This window comes from Sminthopsis crassicaudata, chromosome 3, assembly GCF_048593235.1.
Source record: "Sminthopsis crassicaudata isolate SCR6 chromosome 3, ASM4859323v1, whole genome shotgun sequence".
Lineage (NCBI taxonomy): Eukaryota > Metazoa > Chordata > Mammalia > Dasyuromorphia > Dasyuridae > Sminthopsis > Sminthopsis crassicaudata.
The window spans coordinates 502,417,596-502,430,912 of NC_133619.1; positions in this window are offsets into that span (position 1 = coordinate 502,417,596).

Consider the following 13,317-nt stretch of genomic DNA (forward strand, 5'->3'; position numbering starts at 1 on the left):
GAGTATCCACACTGGGGAAAAAGTCTTTTTGCAGAAACGTCAGAGATCGTACCCCTCCCCCTCCGGTCTGAGCTGTGTGAGCTGCCTGTCTTGTTCTGGCTGTCTGCCCTCAGTCTGCGCCCAGTCTGATTGACCCTCCCCCGAGCAAACACAGACCTTTTCTTGCGACTTTCAAGGATGTCGTCTCTTGGTGATCATTTGTGGATTTCTTTCTGGGTCAAGCATTAAGTCAGAGGCTTGTCATGAAGTAAGTTCTGAGAGAAAACGAGGAGCTCAAGCAGCTGTCTGCCTCCACGCCGCCATCTTGGCCGGAAGTCCTCCTGGAATGCCATATTAACATTGGATTCTGTTCTCACCAAGGAGGCAGGAGGTGGATGGGAAGAAGAATGTTGTTTTAAGCTTCAGGGTTTTTTGGGGTTTTTTGCAATTCTGTTTTCAGAGCTAGATTTGGAGTTTTGAAGCTTTCAGTGCTTCCAAGGTAGTGTGATTTAGGGAGAAGTATAGTCATTATTTTCTTTTAACTGTACTCTTGGTTCTTATCCAGGAAATGCTGTGATCCTTTGGAATTAAAACAAATACTGCTCCTCAGAGCTCTTCCTTCATTTGGACCAGACTGATACTGCTCTTCAGGGTTTCTACTTGCTCTTACCAAAAGTGCTCTCCTTTCTATTCTTGAAGTATGACTCATAAGTGGGTATAATTAATGGAGTTTGCCAAAACGCATTTGGTCCTGCATTCAATGCAAGAAAAAAAAAATACTCTGTAATCTCTTTTTGACTAACTTCCAGGTGGTCTTATTGAATCTGGCTCCCAAAGGTGCTGCTGCTTCTGTCACCACCCTCAACTTCCACTAAATGGAAGTTTTTCATCTACATGGGCTCTGAGACTGCCTCTGTTCCTGTGTTACAGATCTTTTGACTTGGGCTGGAAGAACATCTCACTCTAACATTTTGTTGTCTCTACCACTCCAGAATTTGATCTGAGGAATCATTTTAAAGTTGAAGGGGAATATTGAGAAAGCTTACCTGAGCACTTTTTTTACTTCACCATTCTGGCTACTCCCCCAGAAGTATCAGAAATTATTTTTTTAATGATACAATTTCAATACTCTCTGGGTATCATTTTTTCAAGTTTGCAGCAGGTCTTATACAATAGATTCCCCCAAATCACCATACTTGGTGTGCTACTAAAATACTTTGTCTCTTCACCCTCCTCTTCACCCCCACCCCAGATTTTGCTTCACTGACTAGGGCACAATCTGAACCAAGATTTCTTTTGATAACAGGATTTTGTCAAATGTTTTCTGCACAGGACCAATATACAGTTAACCAATGTAGTTAACCAATTTTGTCAAAAGAGCAACTTGAAAGGTAGTTTGAGATATATAGCTGTAACCCAAAAACAGAAGCTTGGGGTGGATCCTCAGTATGATAATCCAAAACAAGAATGCTTTGGGTCATTTGGCTTTGGAGATTTGGAAATACCTTGTAACTATCTCTCTAGAAAGTTATTGGGACGAAGAGCCTTTCTGCATGTTGATACATTAATCACGTTAAATTTACAAACTGTACTAATTTTTCACAAGCAGCAAAAGAAATCTATTCTCCCCCACATCAATCATGATGGGTATTTGGCTAGGTGATGGGTCTGTCTGTCAAGAGTGCCAACTCTGGGCTAGGAGTGATTTAAATGAGAACATTACCTACTTCTCTAGTTAAGTAATATTGAGGGTGGATTAATTTACAATGTATGTGGCACACCTGTCCATTTGGCAACAGGGCAATAATTGTACCTTCAAAAACAGTGAGGAACCTATAAGACAGATGGGATGAATGAAATCTAGACTACTAAATAAATTACAAACTCAAAGGTGGAAGGGAACTCAGAAGACATTTGGTTCAACCCATTCATTAAAGGAAATCACTCTACATCAACATCTAGTTATCTAGTCGTCTCTTTTATTTCTAACCCTTAGATAGCTGATTCCACTTTGGGAAAGTTCTAATTATCTGTTTTAACTTGAATCAACTTTTATCTACCTATTTGCAATATCTGCCCAAAGACCTTACTTCTGTCCTTAGAGGCCAAGCAAAGCAAATATGTTTCTTCTTCTATATGAAGACCCTTAAAATATTTGCAAGACAATTACCATGTCCTTCAGTCTTCACTTCTCTGGGTTAAACACTGTACATTTCTTTTTATTGATTATTAGGTAGAATGGTGTCCAATCCCCTCACTAATCTGGTTTCTATCATATTAACAATTCCATTCTTAAAAAAAAAAATCCAGCCAGCACTGAATGCAATATTCCAAGTGTGGTCTGAATAAGAGGATAATTACCTCTCTTTTTCTACACACTATACTCTTCATGCAGCCTAAGATCAAATTAGCTTTTTTTAATGCTATGTCATACTGTTGATTCATACTGAATCTATAGTGTACTAAAAACTTCCGAGGTTTTTTTACATGTACTATTGTCTAGCAATACTTTCATCATCTTGTTATTTGTGAAGCTGATTTTTTTTTTAAAACATGTGCAGGACTCTAGACAACTTTTCTAGCCTACTGACATATTTTTGATCCTGATTTGTCATCCAGTTATTAACTATCCGACTTAGTTTTATGTCATTTACAAATTTAATAAGTGTAGCATAAATGACTCTAATCAATTCATTTCTAGCAAAAACACCAATTAAAGTAACATGAAGCTGAACAAGTGTGGAGGTACTGAGGTTTGTTTTTTTTTTCTATTTCTATAAAAGCATTTAATGTTTTCATTGCAAACAATATGGAGAGCTGTAGACTAGATGATATTACAGTTAGGTGACTCAGAAGTGATTAGATGATAAGATTCCAGAAGGTAGTCATTAATGGATTGATGTAAACTTGGTGGATCTCAGACCCTAATTATGGATCCCTGAGCAAGTCACTTAACTCTTTTTGCACCAGTTTCCTTATCTATAAAACAAGCTGACAAGGAAAATAAGGAAATGACAAATCTCTACTATTTTTATGAAGAAAACCCCAAATGGGGGTCACAAAGAGTCAGACATAACTAAAATGATTGAACAACAATAATAAACTTAAGAGATCTCTAGTGGCTGGGCTCAGGGTCCTCTTCTAGTTAGTGATTTACTTGAAGTCATGGGAGAAATGTCAAGATCTGCAGATGATATAAATCTGGGAATGACAGTTAATAAGTGATGATACAGTATCTAAATTGATCTTAAAAGGATAGAATAACAAGATATGAAATATAAGTATAAAATTAGAAGATCTGGTTAAGAAAAAAAAGCTTTAAAGTACTTTCATAACAATTAGAACTATCCAAAATTAGAATGGGCTACTTTAGGAAGTAGTATGTTTCCTCTCAGTATATATATTCCAGTTGAGCCTTGGATGACCAGTATCAGAATATGGGAAAGCGAATGCTTGATTAGTTTTAAGGATTAAATGGTCTGGGAAGTCCCTTATATAACTCTTGGATTCTACAATTCTAATTTGACAAAAATGCTGAACACCACAAGGCCAGACATCTGGGAACTTAAGTTTATACTGCATTTATGATTTCTGGAACTTTCTTCTGTTAGGATTACTAGGTGAGAACTCAGGTTGTCTGGACAATGACAAGGTGAGAACTCAGGTTGACTTGACAGTTCTCTGGCTCAGACCTGTAAAGGGAGTTTACACCTTAGGAATCCTAGAAGGAGCAAGCTCATTGGTTGAAGGGGTTCTTCCCAGAAGCCCTTGCATTATCCCACGCCCATTCTCTGGGAGGATAAAAGAGGACACCACTCCAGGAAGAGGAGAAGACTCTGCACTACATCTGGCTTGATGCAGCTCTCTGCAGGAAGGGAAGTCACTTCTCTGGACAAGAGTTAACAGCAACTGCCTGGAGACAACGGTTCTCTACAGGAAGAAGAATCTGTCTGAAAGATTTGAGTAGACACAGCAGATCTCTTCCCAGAGAGCGATCTGGCAGCTTCTGGAGACAACAGCACGCTACATTCTTCTAAATTTATTTCTTTGCAGTTCCTACCCATTGTACCCAGTTGCTGAAATCCAAATATCTGGCATTGTCTTAACAAACTATCAATTAAAAAAAAAAAAACAAAAATGAGTTTAGTTTGGCATGACATTATTTGTTAAAATAGTTGACCCCTTTTTTCTTTATGCCAGTATAATTTCTGGGAGGAAGGAATACCTTTTCTACTCTCACTGAACAATCCATTATAACAAAGGGGAAAAAAATTAAGCAAGACTACAGTGAACTACATTGAACCATATAGACAGTATTCTGTCCTAGTAGTTTCCAGACTTTCTGCAGGATACCATTTTATCTCCTCTTCTCTGGGACTATCATTGACTTTTCAATTATTCAAAACTGGCATAATCTGTTTTTTATGAAGACATGATGGTTCTTAGTGATCACCATTTCACTTTCTAAATGTTCACCAACCATCTTAAATAGTATATCGTAGAATTTTGCTAGAATTTGAATCAAGCTTATTAGACTGGTTTGTGGACTCTACCCACCTCTATTTTTGAAAACCAGGACAGCAGGGCCCCACTTCAGTTTTACACCTCTCCTTTTGTTCTCCATGATCTCAGAATCTCCTTGTTAACTCTTTAATTATCCTGAGGTATGTAGGTCTTCCTAATTTGATTTCTTGAATTCATTGAAGGCAGCTAGGTGTTCACTTGCTAATTCCTCAGTCATCTTGGTTTTTAAGTCCATTAACCAGTTTTGCTCCTTCTAAACCCAAATTATCATTCTCATTGGCATTAAAAAAAAACATGAATAATTATGTCTTCTTTTATTATCCCTTCTTTGATCCTCCTGAAAAACATTGCCTTGTATACTAACCTTATGAGCAGCTAGGTAGCACAATGGAGTGCCAGTCCTAGAGTCAGGATGACTCATATTTGTGAGTTTAAATCTGGCCTCAGACACTTACCAGATGTGTGCCCTGGGCAAAGCACTTAACCCTATTTGCTTTGATTTGTCTCATTTGTAAAATGAGCTTGAGAAGGAAATGGTGGACCACTCTTACATATCCCAAATGGGATCATGAAGAGTCAGACACAATTCACCACCACCACCAAAATACTGATCTTGGCACTCATTATCCTGAGCTTTAGTTTCTAATACTGTTCTTTATAGTAAGTGGTCATCTTCCCATGTTTGTTGTCCTTTATTTCACCATCTTCTGCAGATGTCCACTTAAAATTTCCATTAGTTGATGAGTTCCCTATATATCCCTATATATTGAACTCTTTAAGTAGATCTCTTTTTTCTCATCAATATGACTTATATATTAATTTCATTCTTGAAAACTTTCCATACTCCTTGAACCAGCTTCCATGGCAGAATTTTTTTCTGGATATTTTGAAATCCATTTTTACAACATTTAAAGGGCCCATCAAATTATGCTGAAGGCTACAATAGACTTACATCAGAAAATGCCTTCCTGTAGACAAAAGACTAATTTGAGTCTGATTGATGTGAATAAATGAAATCTCAAGGGGCCTATTAGAAAAGTGAATGGATAAAGCATATAAGAAGATTCTGTTCTCTCTTAAAGGATGAAGAGCAGAAAAATTGAAATGCTAGTATATGGGAATATACCTGCTGGAGTAAGTCAAGTTCTATCCATCACTTAGCATAGTGCCTGGCTGTTAATTAGGTAAATTAATTATTAAATTAAATGAATAAATACTTGTTCACTTTATAGAAGATATGGCTTCCTTCTACATAGCAGAACCAAAAGGAAACTTGGGGGGGAAAAACGCAATGTTCTAAGTTCCTGGAACAATCACCATGTGTGCACACATAGTATGGAGGCTTTTTCTGTCTTTAACTTCCTTGAGATAGCAGTGGCATCTCTAGGTCCAAGAATTTTAAAGATTTTTAGTTTTAAAAAAATCCTAATTTTACTCTTTAAAAAAAACCCATTTATTAAATACCTACTCTGTGTCAGGAACTGTGCTAAGAACTTTATAAATATCACCTTTGATCCCCACAACCCACCTGGGAAGTAGGGGGCTTATTATTCCATTTTACAGATGAGGAAACTGAGGTAGACAGTGGTTAAGTGACTTTCCTGAGATCACAGAGGTATTGTCTGAGATCAGATTTAAACTCAGGCCTTCTTGACTCCAAGATTATATGCCAACTGCCTGCTCTTCTTCCCCATTTCCAGGCCCCTTAGTTTTTCTTCTGTGACTGCCTTTCTCATCCTATGTGGATCACTCTAGTGCTCTTGGAGTAGATAACAATCCTGCCATATTAAGCTAGTTATGTGAGGCCTCAAACCCAGTCTTAAGAGACAAGGCTGTGTTACAGGGTGTCTTTCTTAACCAGCCTTGCCTGGCCCTTAGTTAGACTGCTATACTGAATAAATTTTTGGCTAATTCTGTTGTCTCCATAGAATAGTTACAGAATCCCAAGTAATCCTCCAATTTAAACAATCTTCCCTTCATAATCAGGAATAAGCTTTTGAGATAAGAGATGCACCTAAAGCAGATACAGGTTCTTCCTGTTCACACTTCCTAATGAGCACATTAGACATGTACTGTAACATTCTAGCTAGCACAAACTTAGAGTAGGTGCCAGGAAAAGATCTAGTGATGTGAATTAAATGATAGCAATTTTTTTTGCCTTTTCTTGGCTTTAATGTATGAATTAATAAGTATTTTATAACAATGTATTGGGTTGACTCAAAGAAATGGGGTAAATTTAATTTTTTTTCCCCCTTTGCCTATCCATTGACCAAGGTTAATGATGTTAGGAAGGGTTGGAGATGAACTTACCGATTTATATGAGCTAATTTCTCATCAGGACCATGAATAGCAAATGCAAACAAATCTGTAGCCTTCCTCAGCAGGAAACCTATTCATGCAACTCTTCCAAATTCCTATTTTTTTTTAAAGCATTGTTGTGGTACCCATTATGTAACATAAAGCAAATTAATCATTTAAAGTTGAAAGAAAAGAAGCTAGTTCCCAGAAAAAAAAACCAGAAACTTTTCAAAGTTCAATCCAAATTTAAATAAAACAATAACAACAACAATAAAAATCCCTAACATATGTCCTTTCCTTTTTTCATATCCTGAGTAGGAGGCAATGATAAAAGCACTAGCTCTTAGACTCTGTACCCAGTGGACAGAAAAAGGTTGACAGAATGTCCTGTCCTTCCCAATCAAAAAAGACATAGTACATAGTGATGAGATTCAGATAATTAACACAGTAGAATAGTCTCAAGGACAAAGGAAGCTTCTCAGATCTAAGGAGTTAGTGACAGAGACAGTGGGTATAGTGGGAAAACAATGGAATGAAATATTTTGTGAGAAAAGGAGGAGGATTTGAGCAAATGGAAGAAAAGGGAAGGGTTTTAAAATTAAGAAGGTTAAAGACAGAAATTGGGGGAGGGAATTTTAGGAAGACCTCAAAAACTGAAAAAGAAAGAAAGCTGGAAGACTTAAAACTGAAGTAATGAACTTGAGGTAAATAAAAGTTAAGAAGTGTGTAAGAAAATGAAGACAGATGAGTGTGGTTATCATCAGGTAACAGGTGAGGGGTATGACAAATCCAGTGGAAGACTACGGCACAAGCAGTATATATACTATAACAGTTCCCTAGAGAAGCTTCTAGCAAGAATGACAGTCTAAGGCTTTCATTTCCAGTAAGCACAGGGAAATGGTATTTTTCTAGTTTGAAAGAGAAAGTGGTATCTATTTCTGCTGAGTGGTGATGTGCTTCCCCAAAGAGAAGGCAGAGGAGCTTGAACACTAAGTTTGAGAGTCAAGAGTTATCATAGGAAGCAAAGAGTTAAAAAAAAAAACAAACCCCAAAACAAATCAAATACAACAAACCTCAAAATCAAACAAAAGTGAAAAGCCAGAAGAGTTTCAATGTGAAAACAAAGAAGATAAAGCATTTGGAAAAGTGAATAGGAATCTTGACCTGAGTCAGGTTACAAGGTAGGAGAACATCATCACACAAAGAAAAAGGAAGAAGGTCTAACAGAACATTTTGAGCCAAGTAAAAGATATGGAGCTCTTTCCAAAAAAAGAAAGCAGACTGACCAAAGAAGAAATTGTTTTTTAGTGAATGATGATACAGATTCATTGGCACTGGAAATTAAGGGATGATATAGTCAGAATCAGAGACACAAACAAATCAGACAGATTGTGTGGTACAGCAGAAAGGCCGCTGGTTTTAAAAATAGAGATCCTGGGTTCAAATTGTAGCTCTGTAATTTATTATCCCCATGACATAATACAAATGACTTCAGTTTCCTCATTTGTAAAATGAGGAGGTTGCAGTAGATGGACTCCGAGGACCCTGAGTTCTAAATTGATGATCCTCTGGTTATAGTGGGGTTCATATCTCTCAAGAGGAGGAAAAGCACTTAAAATAGTTCTTTGTTGATTTAATAACAATAGAGAGTTTTGCTGTCTTCCTCAGGTAGGTTTCTAAGACATGATAGTGAATCTCCTAGAGCCTGTCAAACCAGATGACAATTTACTATTGAATACAGAAAAGATTGTTAAAGATAACACAGTCTTGGAAAAGAAAATGAAAGCCTTTAAAGGGGACTGGGGGTTTCATCACAATTGCTCACCGTATCGTAATTCCAGACCAAGGCTTAAAAAAAAAAAAAGTGATAGCATTTGACAAAAAGCATACTTGCTTAGATTTTTGGAAATCTAATCAAAAGGGTTTCAAAATGAAACAAAAATGAGAAAACGAAAATATTCTATATATTTTCATCAAACTACAGATAGTATCTACAATGTATAAAGTAAGCAAGTGCTAGGCCCAGAAGTTTGCCAAAGTCACATCCAAGAAGATGTAAGTACTAGTGGAGGGAACTTCTATTCTGATTCTCATCAAAAAGAAGGAATTGTTTGCTGAAATAAAAATGATGGGAACCTCATGAAGAATTACTCCTTAGAATGTGAGATAAGATGATTGGATAGTTATGATGTGCTACCTGGTTTTGGGGAGAGACTTCAAATAGTTCTAGGAAATAATAAGTAGGATCCATGGACCAAAATTCTTTAGACATGGGAAGCAAAACAATCCTGATAGAAGGAAAATGAGTTGTCAAAAGAGTAGGCATGTATATAGATACAAGAGAAACTCATCAATCAACTTAGAATCTAAAAAGACTTGTACAGAATATAGAAAGAGGGGAAAATAACAGAAGCTGAATCTAAAAGCATTGCATATCCCTATAAGAATAGTGTCAAGAGTAATAAAGTTAAATTAACTGTGGTTTTTTTTTTTTTTTAGAAAATCTAAGGATAATAATAAAAAAAGAAATTTTAAGCTATATTAGGGAAAAGAGAAAGACCAAAGATGGGATAGGACTTATTTCTGTAAGGGGAAAAGGCTACTGAGCACCTCTTTTGCTTTTATATTCTTTGCCAAGAAGTATGACATTTAGATTTAAATCTACCTAGGGAAAGAGAGAACAAAATATGCCTTATTTGGAACTGAAAAGCAATAAAGAAGAAAAGAAAAGGTTAAGACAGCAAATCTGGGTCAGCTGATGACTCAGCAGGTAGAACAGGAAGACTCATCTTCATGTCTTCAATTCTGATCTCAGACATTTACTAATTGTGTGACCCTGGCCAAGTCACTTAAACCTGTTTGCCTTACTTTCTCATCTACAAAATGAGATAGAGCAGGAAATGGCAAACTATGTTGGTTTCTTTTCCAAAAATAACCCAAAATAGGGTCACAAAGAGTCGGACATGATTGAAACAAATCAACAAGAGGGGCATCTAGCTGTTCTTAATGAGTTCAAGCCAACAGGCCCTGAACCTTAAGATTCAGGAAAAGGTGTGTGATTATTAAGCAATAATCACTATTTTTCCCAAAAATTATGGAGTGTGGGAGAAATTGGAAGTCAGATTTCCTCATTTTAAGAAAGGGAAAAAAATGGAATTTGCCAATCAGAAGTTCATGAGGTTGCTTCAATTCCGAGCAGAATTCTAGAATCTATTGTAAAGGGATTTGAACAGTTAGAAAAGAAAGTGATTACAAAGATCCATCATAGTTTTAGCAAAAACATCATGAAAATTGTAATTAGATGAAATCATATTATTGGCTCTTTTGTCTTATTTTTTTTCTTTGTAACATAGGTTACAAAGTGGGGTGGTAGATGTGGGGGGAAAGCTAGATATCCAGAAATGACTGTGATATGAAACAAAAGGCAGTGGTAGAGCTGAAGAATGCCATATAGTTTCCTTATATTTCAGCAAAGCCTTCACAAAGTTTCTCATGCTGATAAAGAATGGCTCTTCTTATCAAGGCCAACATGTACCTTTGATCCTAACTTTTCCTGTTTGTTTTTTCCCCAGCAGATTTTCGTACAATCATCTCTACTCCATCTGTTTTCTTTTCTGTGCCTTCAAATAAAGACTCTCCCATCCTTAATATCTACACACTCAAGTTAGCATCATATCATCATCAAAATCATAATCATCATCATATCAAACTTTTTTTCATTGCCAAATGACTAGAAAAAACTAGTTATACTCATAGCCTCAACTTTCTCCTTCTCAAACCTTTGCAAACTGGCTGCTGGACACAAAACTAAAACTTTCTCCAAAATCATTAGTGATTTCCTAATTTCCAAGTCTTTCTAAATGACTTCTCAATTTTCTAAATTTTCATTCATCTTTTTCTAAATATCTGCATTATAAAAATCCTCATTCTTTTTTTTTACCTATTTGACACCATTTCTTAAATATTCTTGCTTCTGATGTATCCAGATTTCAATCTTGGTTCTCCTCCTCCTTGCCTAACCCCTCATCAATTTTCTTTGCTGGTTCATAATCCATACTCTAAAGCTCTGTCCTGAATACTCTTCTTTCTCTAATGTTCTCACTTAATAACAATATCAACTTCCAAGAGTTTAGTTATCAGCATTATGCCAATGACTTTTTTTTCCTTCTTCCTTCCTTCCCTTTTTCTTTCTCTCTTCCTTGTTCTCTCCCTCCCTTTCTTTTTATTCCTTCCTTTTCTTCCTTTTTCTTCCTTCCTCCCTTCCACCTTCCTTCTTTCCTTCCTTTTTTTTTTTTTTTCATTTTCTTCCTTGCTCTCTTAATTTCCTTCCCTGAGACAGACAAGTAGTAATACCTATCAGGAAAGTTAAACCACCACCAGTAACTTGACCATTATTAGCTCTCTTCCATTGATGAAGACAGCCTAGGTCTTTGAACCCAAGAGCTTCAGTGTCATAGCACATCTGATATGTATGGGATTGTCTGTCATCTGGGGGAGGGGGTGGAGTGAGGGAGGGGAAAATTTGGAAAAATGAATACAAGGGATAATGTAAAAAAATTACTCATGCATATGTACTGTCAAGAAGGATTGTAATTATAAAATTTAAAAAAAAAAAGGAAAAAGGAATAGCAGTGTCACAAAACTGCAAGCAGATCAGCCCCTTCAGCAATTTTTGAAAGAGTAAATCATTGTGGAGAAGGGGTGCACCTTCTTAATCACCACAGCAACAACTGCCACTAACTGGCAAATAAGTATAAGAGCCCTGAGAGTAACAGCACCCTTCCAGACTACCAGCCTTCATAGCCATGATCTGGAGAAATAGCTTTTGTGTAAATACATCTCCAATAACTATTGACTGTCACTCAAAAGACAGGCAAGCTAGCCTAGCTGAAGCCGAAACACAAGCACTCTTAAGAGGAGAAAAGGGGCAGTATTTGCCAGGCAAATCAAACTACCACAATCACCATGATTACCATCTTCCCTTATGATGGAGTGCGCCTCGGACCATACATACACCCAAGAATCTTTGGAATAATGCTTCCAGGCTAGTAGTTACAGCTATCGTCCTGAGAAGCAACTCCTGGATAAATGTAGTCTAGCAACTACTCCAGTAAGTGAACACATGCTACAGTTACACTTATTGAAGATTCAGGGAAAGAAAATTTTTGTCACCAAAGTCCTTGGCACTGTCAAATGGTTCAACATCAAAAACACAATTTTATCAGTGGAAATGACATGAATGAGGCATTATCATCTATTTCGGAAGTTGTACCTTAAGGACTATTGGACCTTTCCATCTAATTTGCAGCTTCCATGTATTGTCTCCATTAGATTGTGAGCTTCTTGAAAGTAGCCTCTTTCCTATTTGTATCCCCAGGGCTTAGCACAAAGTACTTAAGTGCTTCATTTATTCATTCATTCATTCATCTAGTGCTTGTCTTTCTCTTGATCTTGTCCATTATTGGCTCCCTATTGGATATTTCAAATTGAATGCCTCCTGGACCTCTCAGGTTCAACGAATCCAAAATGTAACTTTTTCCTCAAACCTGCCCCTCTTCTCAACTTAACTATTAAGGGCACTGCCAACTTCACACCATTTCCTCCCTTATGGTGCCTTGACCCATTTCCTTACAATAGCTTCACCATGTGTTTCCTGGGTAGTAGGCTATTAGATCATTGTCCTGGCCTTGTCTCTTGCTATAGCTTGGATGACAGATGCCTAAGTGCTGGGCTGTGGCCTGTCTGGACTTTGTACTGAGTAGAGATAGCTCTGTCTCCTGCCATGGTTTGGCTAGGGACTTGATCTAGACTTATCTCCCCTAATTCCAAATGGTATGCTGCTGTGTTATTAACCTATCCTGAGTGTCTGCAGATTTCTAAGAATCTTGTTATGTAGCTATAGACTACATAGAGGAACTTATAGACATTTCACTTTAGCTTTATCGTTTCTTCTGATGGTTCTCAAGAAATTGGGGTTAAGTGACTTGCCCAGGATCACACAGCTAGGAAGTGTTAAGTGTCTGAGGTCACATTTGAACTCAGGTCCTCCTGGCTTCATGGCTGGTGCTCTATCCACTGCGCCACCTAGCTGCCCCTTCTGGTGTTTTGTTTTGTTTTGTTTTGTTTTTTAAGAATTTTGCTGAAATGCAAAATAGGTTTCTCTGGGTCCTTTCATGTTTTCATCTTGCCTCAGGGATTAATGGTTTAGAACTTTGCTATTTTTATTAGTACCTTCAACTGGATTATCCAAACCAGAAGTTGGGAGTGGTAGTTTTGTGAATATACTTTGTACACAGATGCTTCACTACCATTGGACTTTAAGGGTTGAACCCATTCTTTCCAAAATCCTTATGTACAATGAGAGAGTGTCCTCCTAGTCCAGCAGGGATGTTTTTCAAACTATTATTCTTGCTATATGGTTTTTTAAAAAAAATCATTTTCAAAATATATGCAAAGATAGTTTTCAACATTCACCTCTGAAAATCCTGTTCCAAATTTTTCTCTCTCCCTTTACCC